Source organism: Mustela putorius, unplaced genomic scaffold, assembly GCF_011764305.1.
Source record: "Mustela putorius furo isolate JIRA1106 unplaced genomic scaffold, ASM1176430v1.1 tig00003898_pilon_pilon_pilon, whole genome shotgun sequence".
NCBI classification, from domain to species: Eukaryota; Metazoa; Chordata; class Mammalia; order Carnivora; family Mustelidae; genus Mustela; species Mustela putorius.
Window position 1 is genome coordinate 34600747 of NW_025422047.1, and position 15635 is coordinate 34616381.

The following is a 15635-nucleotide window of genomic DNA, read 5'->3' on the forward strand; positions in this document are numbered from 1 at the left end:
CTTTGAGAAGATGTTCTTGCCTCAAAGCTACTAAAGAAACCAATCTACATCTTTTTCTCCCAAAAGAAAGTATCTTGAACTGTTGTCTCAGCTAAGAACGAACACTAAATATCTAGGTCTATAGATGTAGCAAAGGTTATACTACAAGTTCATTCCCAAGGACAAACATCAGGTCTTGCCAACCAAATGATAATTAAATGATAGTAACATATGAGTATATAACAGACGCACTGCACAGATATTCAAAAAGTTGCAAATTGCATAGCTTATGGCTTTTATGTTCAGTTCCCCCTAGTGAGGCTAGCAAACACCTTGATTTAGAGAACTGAAATTTCTCACTCAGTTTCATGTTCACATCAAGAAGTGAGTAGCATAAGAAAATATTTCACAGAAACAAAAGTCCTCAAGGGTGAAGAGCTCTTGTTTTGTTTTGTTTTGTTTTACTTATTTTATGCCCTCAAACATTATTATAGGACATTCATACACAACAAGATGGACTGTGTTTAATTGTCTTAGAAATACATTTGCTTCCATTAAAGGACCACATTCATTTCCTATCTTAAACTCAATTTATCTTGTCACATTGTTAGATTAAGGCATTTCCCAAATATTTTAGTGTCAAATAAAACCACCACCCTCATTAGCTTAAGGAAATTGGAAAGATCAAATTGATGAGAAGTGTCAAGAGTTCTAAGTTTTCAATTTTGATTGTGGCAAATAGCCCAGCCCCATGTTAGTCATTAATAGCAAAAGCTAACCTGGAATGCACAGGTCCGTGCACATAACACATGCATGCTCACAGGAGAAACTGTAGTGGTGTTTTTGAACTTTCCCTCAGGCACTTTGATATTCAAGCCTTCTGAATTCTCAGCATTTTTTACTTAAGAATAAATCATTTCAGGAAAGCATTAAAAACACAGCAAATGTCAGTGTAACATAAACAACATTCTTAATCCTTTAGCAGTGTGCTTTGGCCCTGGACACCTGCTCTCCAAGAAATAGACTGAGATTACATTCTCCTTTGAATCCACTAAAACACCATTTTATGTCATTTATTTGGTCAAGAACTAAATATGCAAATCCCTTAGGTATTTACCTCCCCACTCTAGCATCAGCAGCAGCAGCAACAACAACAAAATCTCCTGATTCAGGCAGGACCTATTAATAAAATACTCATTGATAGTAATTAATTATTGCTGACCACAAAGCATCACTCTTAATAACATTCTAATAAACAAAAAGTGTTACCAGGGTTCTGGAAGAAGCTAAATTCTAGTGATTAATTCATGCAAGAGTGAGATAAGATAGAATACAGACAAAAAGAGAGTTCTAAAAAGAATACATGGGGCTTATATTTTAAAGAAAGACCAGGACAAAAGCATGAGGACATAAATAACAAATCACTTTGAATTTTACAACTCAAAATTTGGCTTACAAACTGTATGCTGGAATTGCATTTCCCCACTTCTTTGATGAGGACAAATCTCTTTTTAACTGCAGTGAACATTCAGCAGCTCAGTATATGGTATGATCATTAAATCAATGAGCCAGCTTTTAGAAGCAGCCTATGATAATGAGTCACTCACAGCCATCTCCCTTAGTACTCCTCAGCCATCATTTTATTTTACTTTGCTCTTCTGACCTCAGTATCAATGCTCTATTTTACTACTACAAAGATGATATTTTGAAAGCAGATTCAACCTTTAGCTGCACATTCTCCAACTCTGATTTTGCCCTGTACTATCAAAGAATGTTCTCAAAGAAAAAAGCCAAAGGAATAAAAGTTCTTGTTAAGTGGTCAACATTTTTCACTGACACTAGCTCCCTCATTTGCATATATTGTTAGATAACCCCCCAAAATCAATCAACACACATTTATTATGCATCGGCTTTATTTGGGGCACTGTGCTAGCTACAAAGAAGCAAAGATAAATAAATCACATTCTCACCCATCTAAGTGTTTATAGGCTAATTTAAGAATGGCAAATTTGTGACATATATGTCGTTATTCTCTTCTCATGGGCCAGTCTCCACATTGCTAGTCAATTTGGATACAAAACCTTCTGAGCTCCAAGTTGACCTTAGAATCCTTCTCAGTGATTGAAACTAGCAGGCAAAATGAAACTTATTTGCCAGTAAATAATCCAAATGGAGAAATGGAATAGATGTTAAACAGAACCACCAAGAAACAGTAAGAGATGTACTCCAAATGAATGATACAGACATTAAATGCCATAGAATTTCAAAAAAAGAAGAGACCACTGTGGATGGGAAAAGAAACCTCTCTCAAGGATTTAAAAGCTCAACTAAGTGGCCTCAAAAGAAAGATAACTTGAATTTAGCTAGAGAGAATGAGGGAGTATATTTCAGACAGTAAGAAAGGCAACAAGTACATGGAGGCAGGAATGAACAGAACAAGCCCTGGGGATGGTTGGGGCTGAATTCACTTGCTCAGAGAGAGATTTACATGGATAATAGCAGCAAATGGAATTAGAAAGAAATTCAGGGAGTCAATTGCAAAGAACCCCAAATGCTGCACTTGAGTGCTGAGTTTTAATCTTCTTTTTATTCAATCCTAATTTGAATTTGCTAAAATTCAAGCTATGAGTAGGTTGATAGTCTAAAACACTTGAAATGGAGTTTGTGCTACTTATTCTATGTCCCATCCAGCTCCAATTTCTGTCCATCCTTACTGTGCTTTCTGCCTCAGGATGCTAATTCTGTAGAGTGCACTCTAGGCTCTCTGGCCTTCTGACTTCAGCCAAGACACAGGAGATCAGAAAGCAGAGGGAAAGAAAATGTAGGTATTTATATCCTTCACACCCTCATTGACAAGATATGATTTTAGAAGTAGGTTGGTTCCTTTACTTATAGCCTATTTCAGGTGGTCTCTTTCCCAGGACAATGGCTCTTACCATAGTCCAGTAACTCCACTTCTCTTCTTGCCCCATTCGGTCTCAAGATGGCACCTGTTGCTAATTGCTAGTTATGTTACCATTCTTTGTTACTTAGGGGTATTTTGTTTTGTTTTGTTTTTTAACCTTGCCACGTTTTTGTTTTCTTACTCTCTCTTCAATCAGCACTTTAGATCCCTCATCTCTTTCTTGACAGGATTCTGACTGATACAAAGCTCAACTCATTGTTAATGAAGCATCATCCATAAATGATATCAGTCTTACACCAGTTTGGCACATTAAGAATTGAATTGCTCTGCACCAAAGAATGATCTTTGTGAAGTTCTCCATCCCTTCCCCCCATGCATGTATAGTCTATAAACAACTTAAGACAGGGAAAATCAGTTCATCATATGTGCCAACTCCAGTAATTTGGTAGCAGAAGCCTATGAAGCATGCCAGGCCCACTAAGAAAAATTTTCATAACTGATAAATGATGTCTGCCTTGGACACAATGCCTCCATTATACTTATCTGTATTGCTTCATACTACCAAATGTCCTCTATACTTAGTAGTTGTCAAATCTCCAGTCAAGGTATTAGACATGTCATTTCAAGATCCAGTTATGTTCATGACTTCTGGTGCTCCTTAGCACACTGGAGACCAGGTAGTTAGCCATGGCCTTTGGATCACCTGAAACTTAACTGGACCCTGGAAAATTTATTGCTGAGTATTTGCTGACATATGACCTTGGCTGACACCTACTCCCCACCCCCAACATCTTTTCCAGCCTCCTCCCTCATTAAGGCTTTTCTACCATATCACTGAAATCAGATGCTTCCTTCCAAGGTCATGGTCAATCCCAGGAGCAAGATATGCCAGAAATAGAATTGCCTGAATATCCCACACTACTTTTAGCAATCCAAAAGTTTCCCTCATGTGTCTGTTACTTAATATCTTACTTTCTATGTAGAAAAAAACCCTGTATATTAGTTCTCCCATTACTACATCACTCTTGCCAATGTCCATGCCCTAATGGATCTTGGGCTGACTTAGGGTCCCCACATGGAACATAGTCAAGCCAAATCTTTGAAACATATTTATCTTTAAGTACCTAACTCAGTATAGACCTGATTTGTTTGCTGCAATTTATAATTTATCATTTCTAGATTTTAGGTTTTAATTATGTTCTAACTAGAACTATTTTTAAGGCTTTCTATTCAGAAATTAGTTTTTTTTTTTAAGTAGACTAAATTGACCATGACTTGATTTTTTTTTTAAAGAATTCAGAATTTTTCATCCACATTCAAGACTGACATCTTCTACTTTTTCTTAGAAGACATATTTAATGTCATCTGGTTTGTTATGCCCAAATATTGCAGCAACACTTGACTCCAAGGAAATACAATAGACTCAGAAATTAGAAATATGAAAAATGCTTCCACAGTCCCTGTTTCCTTCAGTGTAATGAAGTCCTGGTGCACATCTTTTTAATTTTAGGTCTGAGAAGATATGTGTTTAGTAACTTGTGCTAGGTAGACTTGGCTCATCAAAATGCTATTGGAGGGAATAGACCTAGCATATTATTGAACTGTCCAACATTGGAAGAGTTGAGTATATAACAAGGACTCTTTCAACAAAGCATTTTACAAACACAGGTCTTACACCATTTGGATTGCTGATGACTGGGAAATGATCTCTGTATTCCCTTTGCTCTCAATCCTTCTAATAAGTCAAAATCAGTGGCCTATTGTTGTTATACATTAAAAGTAAGAGTACTTTATGGCACTCACAGAAAAGCCTAACCAAAACACACAACATTTAATTCATTCCTAAATTTCCTGAAAGGTTCTGTATAAGGTCACTTATGGAGACTGATTTCTGTCACTTTTGGATTTTAGGGGGAATAACTTCAGCATAGTATTTTCTACATTATAACCAATTTTTTTTTCAGCCCTAAGAAATAGGGAATGCTCATGGTCAACAAATTCAGGATAAGAATTAAGTTACTAGAGAAATTTGCAGCTAGCAGTTTTGACACACTAATGCAAAAAACTAACAAACCATAAGTGGCATATATCTTTCTACTCAATCAGCAACTGCACAGCATTTTTATAGTTTCTGTTATTCATCCAGCTGGCATACTCATTGTCTAGCTGTGGTACATTACTCTTTCTAGCACAGGTACAATGCACCTATAAGAATTAAAAAAAAAAAAAAAAGAGGTATTCTCAGATTTTATCATTTCCCTGAGAAGTCTTTTACACCATCTGACTCTAATTTCAATTAGTGATAACTTGCAGTGTTGAACTTACCACTTTTTGTATAAACAAGTCTTCCAGGCCTAGCATCAGGCGTATTATTTATCTAAAGGTTTTGTAGCAACCTGACACTTTTAGCACAACTTTGGAGCCAAGAACTCATAAATGCTGGAAAATATTCATCTATATGTATCATTCTTTGTCAAAGATGACACTAGTGGGAACGTCTTCAATAGAACTGTGGGAAAAAGATCAAGCAAAAAAAGCCTGCACTCTGCTATCTCTTCTTAATTATTAATCTTCCAAACGCCAAATGTTGTCTTAAGAGGGCAGTTGAGAAAGTTGAGATATGGAGGAAGAGAATGACCTGTGTAGACTAGATGTTCAATGAATATTTGTTGATTAAGTGAAGAGATGCTCTAAGAGAGAGAAACAAGAGGTATTTGTTTCTTAATGTCCCCCTAACAAAGTACCACAAACTGGAGAGCTTAAAACAACAGAAATTTATTCCCTCACAGTTCTGGAGGCTGGAAGCTCAAAATTAAGGTGTCAGTAGAGCCAGGCTTTCTCTCAGACTCTAGATGGAATCCTTGCCTCTTTATAGCTTCTGCTGGTGCTCGTCAAATCTTGATGTTCCTTAGCTTGCAGTTACCTCTTTCCAATCTCAATCTCTAATGTCATATGGTCTGATTCCTTGTGCGTCTCTGTTTTCACCTGGTATTTTCTTCCTCTTTTAAGGAAGCCAGTCACATTGGGTCAGGGTCTACCCTGATCACCTCACTCGATTTTATCTACAAAGACCCTAATTCCAAGATCACATTCACAAGCAGCAGGAGTTAGGTCTTCAACATATCTTTTTAGGGGACACAATTCTCTACCCACAACACAAGAGTAGAGAAAATGAACAAAGAATAGCAATACTGCTTAGAATACTTCTGAAATAATTCTGAATACTGATGCATTCACTACAGTAATGCTTTCTAAACCCATGCATTTACATTGAGTCATGTAAATGTTTCCTCTGTTGTCTTTTTCTCCTGACTTTCCATGCCTCAGGTAATTTTTTCCACTTACTACTGGCAATGTTTTCTGATCATTACAACCAACGGTCATTCGTTTCCACATATTTACATTTTATTCGGCTTTATAGATCTTTTCACCACTAACTTCTCATCGCCACAGTGCTTATTTTTTTGTTCTCTATAGCAAAGGGGGATCAAATTATTGAGATAAAAAACGAAGGGTCACACTTATATTTCTGCATAAATTAAAAATTACTATTTGATCCACCATGAGATATCTTCTATTAATCCCACTCCTGGTACTAATAATTAGTGTGTATTCTATATAAAAACCAATCACCTGGGTAGTGATCCTTTACCTTGTCCTTTCTCCTGAATTTGGTACTTTTGCAACTACTTAGATATTCCAAAATTTTGGAAAGTTACTCCTTAAGAAAATATTAATTAAAATCCTACTATGCCCAAAGCCAGACTTGTCATATGCACTTCAAAAAACATTTCTCATTTCCTGAGCAGTATAATTCCATTAGTGGTAAACATTTTCTTCTTAAAAAAGCAAATGAGAAAGTTCAAAGCCACTTTGGACTCCTTTGTCCTCAACATTCAATTTGCCTCCAAATCATGCCATTCTCTCTCTAAATTTTTTTCTACCTTGTTCATCTGCATTCTCATCATCTGTGTCTCTTTTTATAGGTTGTTACAATTGTGTAGCTCTTTATATTCCTGCACTGCCATAAGTTTTTTGGTAACAGAAATCATAGTGGAAACACCCACAGGGAAAAGATCAAGGTCACGCACATACAGCATTAAATTAACTGAGATGCACATCATTAGGGGCAAAAAGAAACTGAAGATACAAGCAGATATAAGTTGTACTGAAAAATTTTTAATAACAGAACCTATTTAGAAGACTGATGTTATGGGGCACCAAGGTGGCAAAGTTGCTTAAGTGTTAAGTCTTTGTTTTGGCTCGGGTTGTGATCTTAGGGTCATGAGACCAAGCCCCACATTGGACTCCACACTCAGCATGGAGTCCGCCTGAGGTTCTCTCCCTCTCCCTACCCCTCCAGCTTGTGTGTGCTCTCTTGCTCTTTCTCTCTCAAATAAGTAAGTAAATCTTGGGAGGGGGGAAAAAAGTGATGCTATACCACTTAACACCCATCTTCCACTACTCTTAACCCAGCTCTCTTTTGATAATAATAATTCTGCTCACAAAATCTTTTCTTTTATTTTTTTAAAGATTTATTGATTTTTTTTTTTAACACACAGAGACAGTACAAGCAGGGGAAGCAACAGGTAGAAGGAGAGGGAGAATCAGACTCCCCGTTGAGCAGGGGGCCCAATGGAGAGCTCAATCCCTGAACTCTGGGATCATGACCTGAGCTGAAGGCAGATGTTTAACTGACTGAGCCACCCAGACACCCCAGACACATAATCTTTTCTACACTTCCCTAAGGTACCTCTTGATCACAGAAGTGTCAGTTTTGAATCTTGAATTGTTGAATAGCCCTATTATTGTTACTTGGGCCATTAAGTAATGAAAGCAGCTACTGAAATCCACTAATCAATTATTGCTCTATTAGCCAGAAAACTATTATCTTCATAAAGCTCTAAGTTTATTCAGTGGACTCAAGAAAACTGTCACAAATAATAACAAAGATGTCTGAGTCTTTGACAGACTTTGACAGTGACCCACTGCAAGATCAACCTTAATATGTCACACGGGCAGCCAAAAATGGGCAATTTACAATAGAGTATTTTTACATATTTTTAAAATTCATTTTGACCTTATACCTTTATCTTTTCGGGTATTCTTGATATGCATCTCTGGATGTTTGATAATATTCTATACTTTAAATATTAATTGAGGACACCTGGCATGTGTCAGAACTTCTGTAAGTCTCTAAGGTCTATTTTACAACCTCTTTCTTACCAAGCAATTGAGCTGGAAAGGAAGGTTAGATAGAGTACTTTGTCAGCAATGTGATAACAGACAAATACCCAAGTGAGACAAATGACAGAATAAAATATTTTCATGAAATACGCTGCCCATAATAGTCTATGCCAGCTTGTCTTCCTTACCATTTTAAATGTCACCTAATCTGTTTCTCTATGTAAGAAGCTCAGCAATACATTATTTAGCTCAACCCAATAATTACCTTCAAATGGCAATTTAAACCTTTGAAAGAACTTTTGAATGTTTATTTTATCTTACTATCAAAACTATCCCATTAGGGGATCCTGGGTGTCTCAGCTGTTAAGTGGCTGCCTTCAGCTCAGGTCATGATCCCAGGGTCCTGGGATCAAGCCCAGCATCAGGCTCCTTGCTCAGCAGGAAGCCTGCTTCTCCTTCTGTCACTCCCCCTGCTTGTGTTCCCTCTCTCACTGTGTCTCTCTCTGTCAAATAAATAAATAAAATCTTTAAACAAACAAACAAAAAACTATCCCATCAGAATTAAATCAGGATATCAGAGCTACAAGCTATAGAGTAATAAATTCTATATAGGAATAAAAGTCTACAAAGAAGTGATAGGAGCTGGGCAAATGAAGGTCTGGAAGTGGGAAATAAGAGAGTTGAGTAAAGAGTTGAGTTGCTAATCATGTCAGCAAGAAGTATCAGCTCACAAGACAGGAGGTAACTTTAAGGATACTCAGCAACTATGCAGGTTCTATGATTTATATCTTCTGTGGAAATGTCTACTTTGGGGAAGTCTCTGTCTCTGTGGAAATCATATTTGTGGGCCTGGAACCCAGTGCCTTGTAGGAGTCTTGGGACCGTTGTTGATCAGCAGGGCCAGGAGCCAGGAGCCAGGGAAATGAGCTGAACACAAATCAGAAGGAGAACATCATCCTGGTACTTACCACATACCTTTGTGTCTGTCCATCACTGTCTTTGTGTCTCCCAATCTTCCAAAATATCTCTGCTTCACTTCGGCCTTCCGAATTTCATGTGAGCTTCTCTTTTGATTCACAGTAACTTGGAACCATGCAGGAGAGGTGATTCGGATAAATGCAGTTCTCCAACCTGGATAGAAGTAGACATGCCAAGTTGGTGCTATTGTGTTAAGATGTCAGAATCAGATTTTATTTCCTCATTCTGAGATGAGGAAATTGAGACACGGTTTGTGATGGGGTTTGGGTCAGGCTGCTCCCAGAATGTGCCATTTTGACATGTGGATTATTTGAGTTAAAGGCAATCAAGGCCTGACAGACTCAGGAAGACCTTTTTAGCTCCCTCTAAACTACGTAAAAGACTTTAGACAGTGAGCCTAGACCTGGAAGAGGTCTATTACCAAAGATAACTTTTATTTTTACACAAAAAAGACTCATTCATATGGCATGGCAAATATTTGTCTACCAAATATTTGCTCTTCCCATCTTCCTGTGAATTCTGTTCCTCAACTGCCTGTCTTTGACCCTCTCCTGTCTGTGCGAAGCCCCCATAAATACAAAATAAAATTTTTTTCTCCTGTTAATTTGTCTTATTTCAATTTAATTAATAGGCCAGCCAAAGAACCTAGAAGGAAAGATGGGAAATTTTTCCTCCCTTACTCTTGTTTAATCTTACTTGGCTAAAAAAGATAGATTCATTTAAACAGACACTTAATGAAAGAAAAAATCCAAATGGCTAAGAAACATATTTTATGTCAATGATTTTTTTAAAAAATCTGATGTCACTATATACCAAAAGTAGAAAAAATTAAAAATTCTGACAATACCAATTACTGTTGAGGAATAGGTATGGCTTTGGAAACCAGTTTTCTATTATCTGGCAAAACCAAAGTTACCTTCTATGCTCAACAATCCCTCTCATACACATAATATACTCTAGATAAACATAGCAACTCCAGTGTATATATATATAAATGTTCACAGAAGTATTGTTTGTATTAACCTAAATTTGGAAATGACCCAAATGTTCATTTACAAAACAATAAATAAACTGACATCCTCATACAATAGAATAGTGCATAGCAAGGAAAATTAATGGATTAGAGTTATATAGAAAAAGCATGGATAGGGGTGCTGGGAAGCTAAGTTGGTTAAGCGACTGCTTTTGGCTCAGGTCATGAACCTAGAGTCCTGGGATCGAGTCCTGCATCAGGCTCCCAGCTCCACTCTGACCTTCCACCCTCTCACACTCTCTCTCTCTCTAATAAATAAATATATATATGTTTTTTTTTAAAAGCATGGATTAATCTACAATCATGATAATAAAATAATCCTGGGACTTCTTTAGAGCTTAGATGTTATTCCCTCAGACTCTCTGCAGTAATAAAATATGTATAATGCTCAATGTTGTGCAATTCAACATCTTATTTTAAAGATCTAGGACAAAAGACATCTTTGAATCAATTCATTTTCATGTTGCACAAAATTATCACTAACCTCACAAATCTGCATAGTGGGTCTCCTCTCATATAGCTCAGCTATTTAAAAGCAGGTAAAATCCATTTTGGTCCTTACATATCCAATGAAATGCCTTATAAACCAAAATAGAAAGTACTAAGCGAAATTCCTTTTTTTTCTTTTTAAAGATTTTATTCATCTATTTGACAGACAGAGCTAGGGAAAGAGGGAACACAAGCAGGGGGAGTAGGAGAGGGAGAAACAGGCACCCCGCCAAGAAGGGAGCCTAATGTGGGGCTCGATGTGGGTCTCAATGAGGAGCTCAATGAGGAGCTCAATCCCAGGATCCTGGGATCATGACCTAAGCAGAAGCAGACACTTAACAACTGAGCTAACCAGGCATCCCCAAACAAATCTCCTTTTAAAGTCCTGTTCTCAAATCCTAAATGGCTGTATTGTAAGCAGTACTAAAACCAAGTATACATATTCTCTCCAGGCATACAGGGAATATCCATAATAATTGACTCTAGTTTTGGTGTGCCACCTGAAGGCACTCTATTGGGTCATTGTACCCACTCCCCATCCATTAGCACACTCCTCAGCTAACTGTCCTCAGCTGATGAGAGTCACTTTGCCTTAAGATGACTGCGACATACCCTCCCCAATGTCTTTGGTGAGTGCTGTGAAGTGTGTAAACCTGGTGATTCACAGACCTGTACCCCTGGGGATAAAAATATATGTTTATAAAAAATAAAAAAATAATTAAAAAAAAATGACTGCGACATTACACCCCACCCTAAGGGTCAGGGTGGCTGGCCCATATAAGGATGTAACAGCCCCCTTGTGTTTGGGAAGGACAACTTCTATGACGACATTCACATTCCAGAGCTCCTGTAGGATTAGGCTAAGGTTATACACCTCTCCTGAAACATAGTTTTGCTTGGCTTCCTCTGCTCTATTATGTTTCCCTCACTCATTTATAGGTTTCTCTAGAGAACACTCTCTCTATAAATAACTTGTACACAAATTTCACGCTTCTAGAAATGTTGGAGGCTACAGCATGGTTGGAGTTGAGGACTAAACCAGGCCCTGACTTGTGTCTTCTTCAAAGTCCAGACACCTTGACAAGGTTAAGGACGGGAAAGTTGAGTGCACTGAGAAAGAGGCTGTGCTATGTGTCCTGCGCTCACCTACGTGACTTCCCACACACTCTCTCTACAGTAAGGAACATTGTGGCCAGGGTCCTGAATTCTTAGTTAGTCCTTGTTGTTCTGTACCTCCCATAACCCACTCCCTGGTTGATTGTCTTGCTAATGGCTTTAGCCGAAACTACCTGGCATCACGAGGTTTGCTTGTAGTAAATGTAAACTTGTTATAGAAACTTGTGGTCATCTGACTAGGTACTGATGTATTACTCCTCCTATTCTCGTCTGCCTTATAAATGATTGTAAGATGTGGAATAAAGTTGGCACTGTTGGACATCATTCTCAGTGTCCCTCCTGCCCCCATCTCTTTGTCTCTTAATTTCTTTTCACCATCCTCTTAGCCCTCACAGTTTCCCTGGTCGATTCGTTGTGCTGGCCGCAACCTAGAAACTTTACCTAAGACAGCTGGTACCAGAGTAGACTTCATGGGGATAAAGAATGTAAAGTTGGATAAGGGAGAATTTTTTTAAGAGTGCATCCTCACCCTGTTCTTCAGTTTAATCATATGGAAAGAGATTCTCATGTTGGTTTAAATATGCTGATGGGACAGATCTTTGAAGCTTGAAAAATAGGAAGCTTGTAAACCCACATTCCATGTATGCCAGAATTGCTGCGACAGGCTGTGGAAGAAGAAACCAACAGGCTCAGAGAAGTAGGCAGGCTCCAAGAGAACTATCATATAATCAAAAAACCCATTAGTTGACCATGTTCCTAGAGACATCCAGAAAACACTCCCTTGCAAGGCAAAAAGGAATCTTAACTGAGGGGTCACCAGAATCAGTGAAAAGTCCAAGTGTAGTGGTTCTCTGCAGACCAGTACTGATAGTTAAGACATGCTGTTGAAGAACTGGACTCATTAGCAGCAATAGGGATAATAGGAATCCAAACTAGGAAAAGCCAAAATGTAGCACTTAACCCTCATAGATGAGGTGGACATAATTACTCAGAATGGTGAACAAATTGGTATGGCAGCCAGGAGATCCTGACTCAAAGGGATTTGTAGATATTTATTCATATGTCCTTCTTACATATTCCTAGAGGCAAGGAGTTGGATAGCCAACAGTATTGCATATATAATAAAAAAAAATAATAATAATAATGAGGGACGCCTGGGTGGCTCAGTTGGTTAAGCAGCTGCCTTCAGCTCAGGTCATGATCCCAGTGTTCTGGGATCGAGTCCCACATTGGGCTCCTTGCTTGGCAGGGAGCCTGTTTCTCCCTCTGACTCTGCCTGCCATTCTGTCTGCCTGTGCTTGCTCTCTCCCTCTCTCTCTCTGATAAATAAATAAAATCTTTAAAAATAATAATAATAATAATGAAAGGCTGAGATCTGGCCTCCATGAAAATCACAATCCCTTGCCCCACCTCCAGATCTAAGTCAGCTCTCTGACCCTAAACCCCTCTACTGAAAAAGAGCCTTGAGGAACACCCTCAACACTGTAACCAAAATGAAGTAGTGATTCCTCCAGACTTTCCGTTAAAGAGCCATCTAGCTCTTTCAATTTATTTGAATAACCCCATATGAATTAAAGAAATTAAATTTATTTTTTTTATTTTAGTTAAATTTAATTAATTAACATATAGTATATTATTAGTTTCAGAGGTAGAGTTTAGTGATTCATCAGTTGCATAAAATACACAGTGCTCATTACATCATGCACCTTCCTTAATGCCCACCTCCCAGTTACCCCATCCCCCCACCACCCTCCCCTCCAGCAACCTCAGGTTGTTTCCTATAGTTAAGAGTCTCTTATGGTTTGTCTCCCTTTCTGATTTTTTCATATTTTATTTTTCCCTCCCTTCCCCTATGATCGATCTTCTGTTTTGTTTCTTAAATTCCACATATGAGTGAAATCATATAATTGTCTTTCTCTGATTGACTTATTTCATTTAGCATAGTACACTCCAGTTCCATCCACATCATTGCAAATGACAAGACTACACTTTTTGATGATTGGGTAATATTCGTGTGTGTGTATACACATGCACACCATATCTTCTTTATCCATTCATCTGTTAATGGACATCAAGGCTCTTTCCATAATTTGGCTATTGCAGACATTGCTGTTATAAACACTAAGGTGCAGGTGCCCCTTTGGATAACTACGTTTATCTTTTGGCTGACTAATTAGCAATGAAACTGCCAGGTCATAGGGTAGTCAATTTTTAACGTTTTGAGAAGCCTCCATACTGTTTTCCAGAGTGGCTGCATCAAGTTGCATTCCCACCAGCAGTGTAAGATGGTTTCCCATTCTCTGCATTCTTGTCAACATTTGTTTTTTCCTGACTTTTTTAATTTTAGCCATTCTGACTGGTTGAGGTGGTATATCATTGTGATTTTGATTTGTATTTCCCTGAGGTTAGTGATGTTGAGCATTTTTTCATGTGTCTGTTAGCCATTTATATGTCTTCTTTGGAGAAATATCTGTTCATGTCTTCTGCCCATTTTGTGATTAGATTTGTTGTTTTGGGGGGTATTGAGTTTGATAAATTCTTTAGAGATTTTGGATACCAGCCCTTTATCTGATAAGACATTTGCAAGTATCTCCCATTCTGGTGGTTCTCTTTTGGTTGTGTTGACTCTTTCTTTTGCTGTGCAAAAGCTTTTTATCTTCGTGGAGTCCCAATAGTTCATTTTTGCTTTTGTTTCTCTTGCCTTTGAAGACATGTCTAATAAGAAGTTGCTGTGGCTGAGATCAAAGTGGTTGCTGCCTTTGTTCTCCTCTAGGATTTGCATGGATTCCTATCCATATTTAGGTCTTTCATCTGCTCTGAGTTTATTTTTGTGTATGGTGTAAGAAAATGGTCCAGTTTCATTCTTCTGAATGTGGCTGTCCAATTTTTCCAACACCATTTGTTGAAGAATCTTTTTTCCATTGGATGTTCTTTCCTGCTTTGTTGAAGATTAGATGACCATAGAGTTGAGTGTCCATTTCTGGGTTCTCTATTCTGTTCCACTGATATATTTGTCTGTGTTTGTGCCAGTACCACACTGTCTTGATGATTACAGCTTTGTAATATAGCTTGAATTCCAGAACTGGGACACCACCAGCTTTGGTTTCCTTTTTTAATATTCCTTTGGCTATTCAGGGTCTTTTCTGGTTCCACACAAATTTTAGGTTTGTTTGTTCCAGCTCTGTGAAAAATGCTGATGGTATTTTGATAGGGATTGCATTGCTCTGGGTTTCATAAACATTTTAACAATATTTTTTCTTTCAATCCATAAGCATGGTATGTTGTTCCACTTCTTTGCATCTTCCTCACTTTCTTTCATAAGTGTTCTATAGTTTTCAGAGTACAGATCCTTTACCTCTTTGGTTAGCTTTATTCCTAGATGTCTTATGGTTTTTGGTGAAATTGTAAATGGAATAAACTCCTTACTTTCTCTTTTTTCTGTCTCATTGTTAATGTATAGACATGCACTTATTTCTGCATTCATTTTATATCCTACCATTTTGCTGAATTCCTGTATGAGTTTTGGCAATCAAATAACTTTATTTTTAAAATCCCTTCATTCACCAGTGGCTTCCCTGGTGAATTCTACCAACATTTTAGGAAAAAATGATACCAAGTTTACACAAATTTTTCTAGAAAATTAAAGAGAAGAAAATATTTCCCAAATATCAAAATCAAAAATTAATACCCAAGGGGTCAAAATACCACTAAAACCCCCCTATTAGAGTAGGGGTTTGTGAAAGTTGGGAAATAAATGGATTCCTGGACTAAGGTCAACCTACAATGAGTCCACTGAGTCCACAGACATACCCAATACTATTTTCTGAGTTCCCAAATGTATAATTGGACTCACCATACTCAGACACTGACACTACCCTAACAGAGATTCCTTTGTCCATGAATAAAACTACTATACTAATGAAGGTAAAGTGGAGAACCCTGAAATTG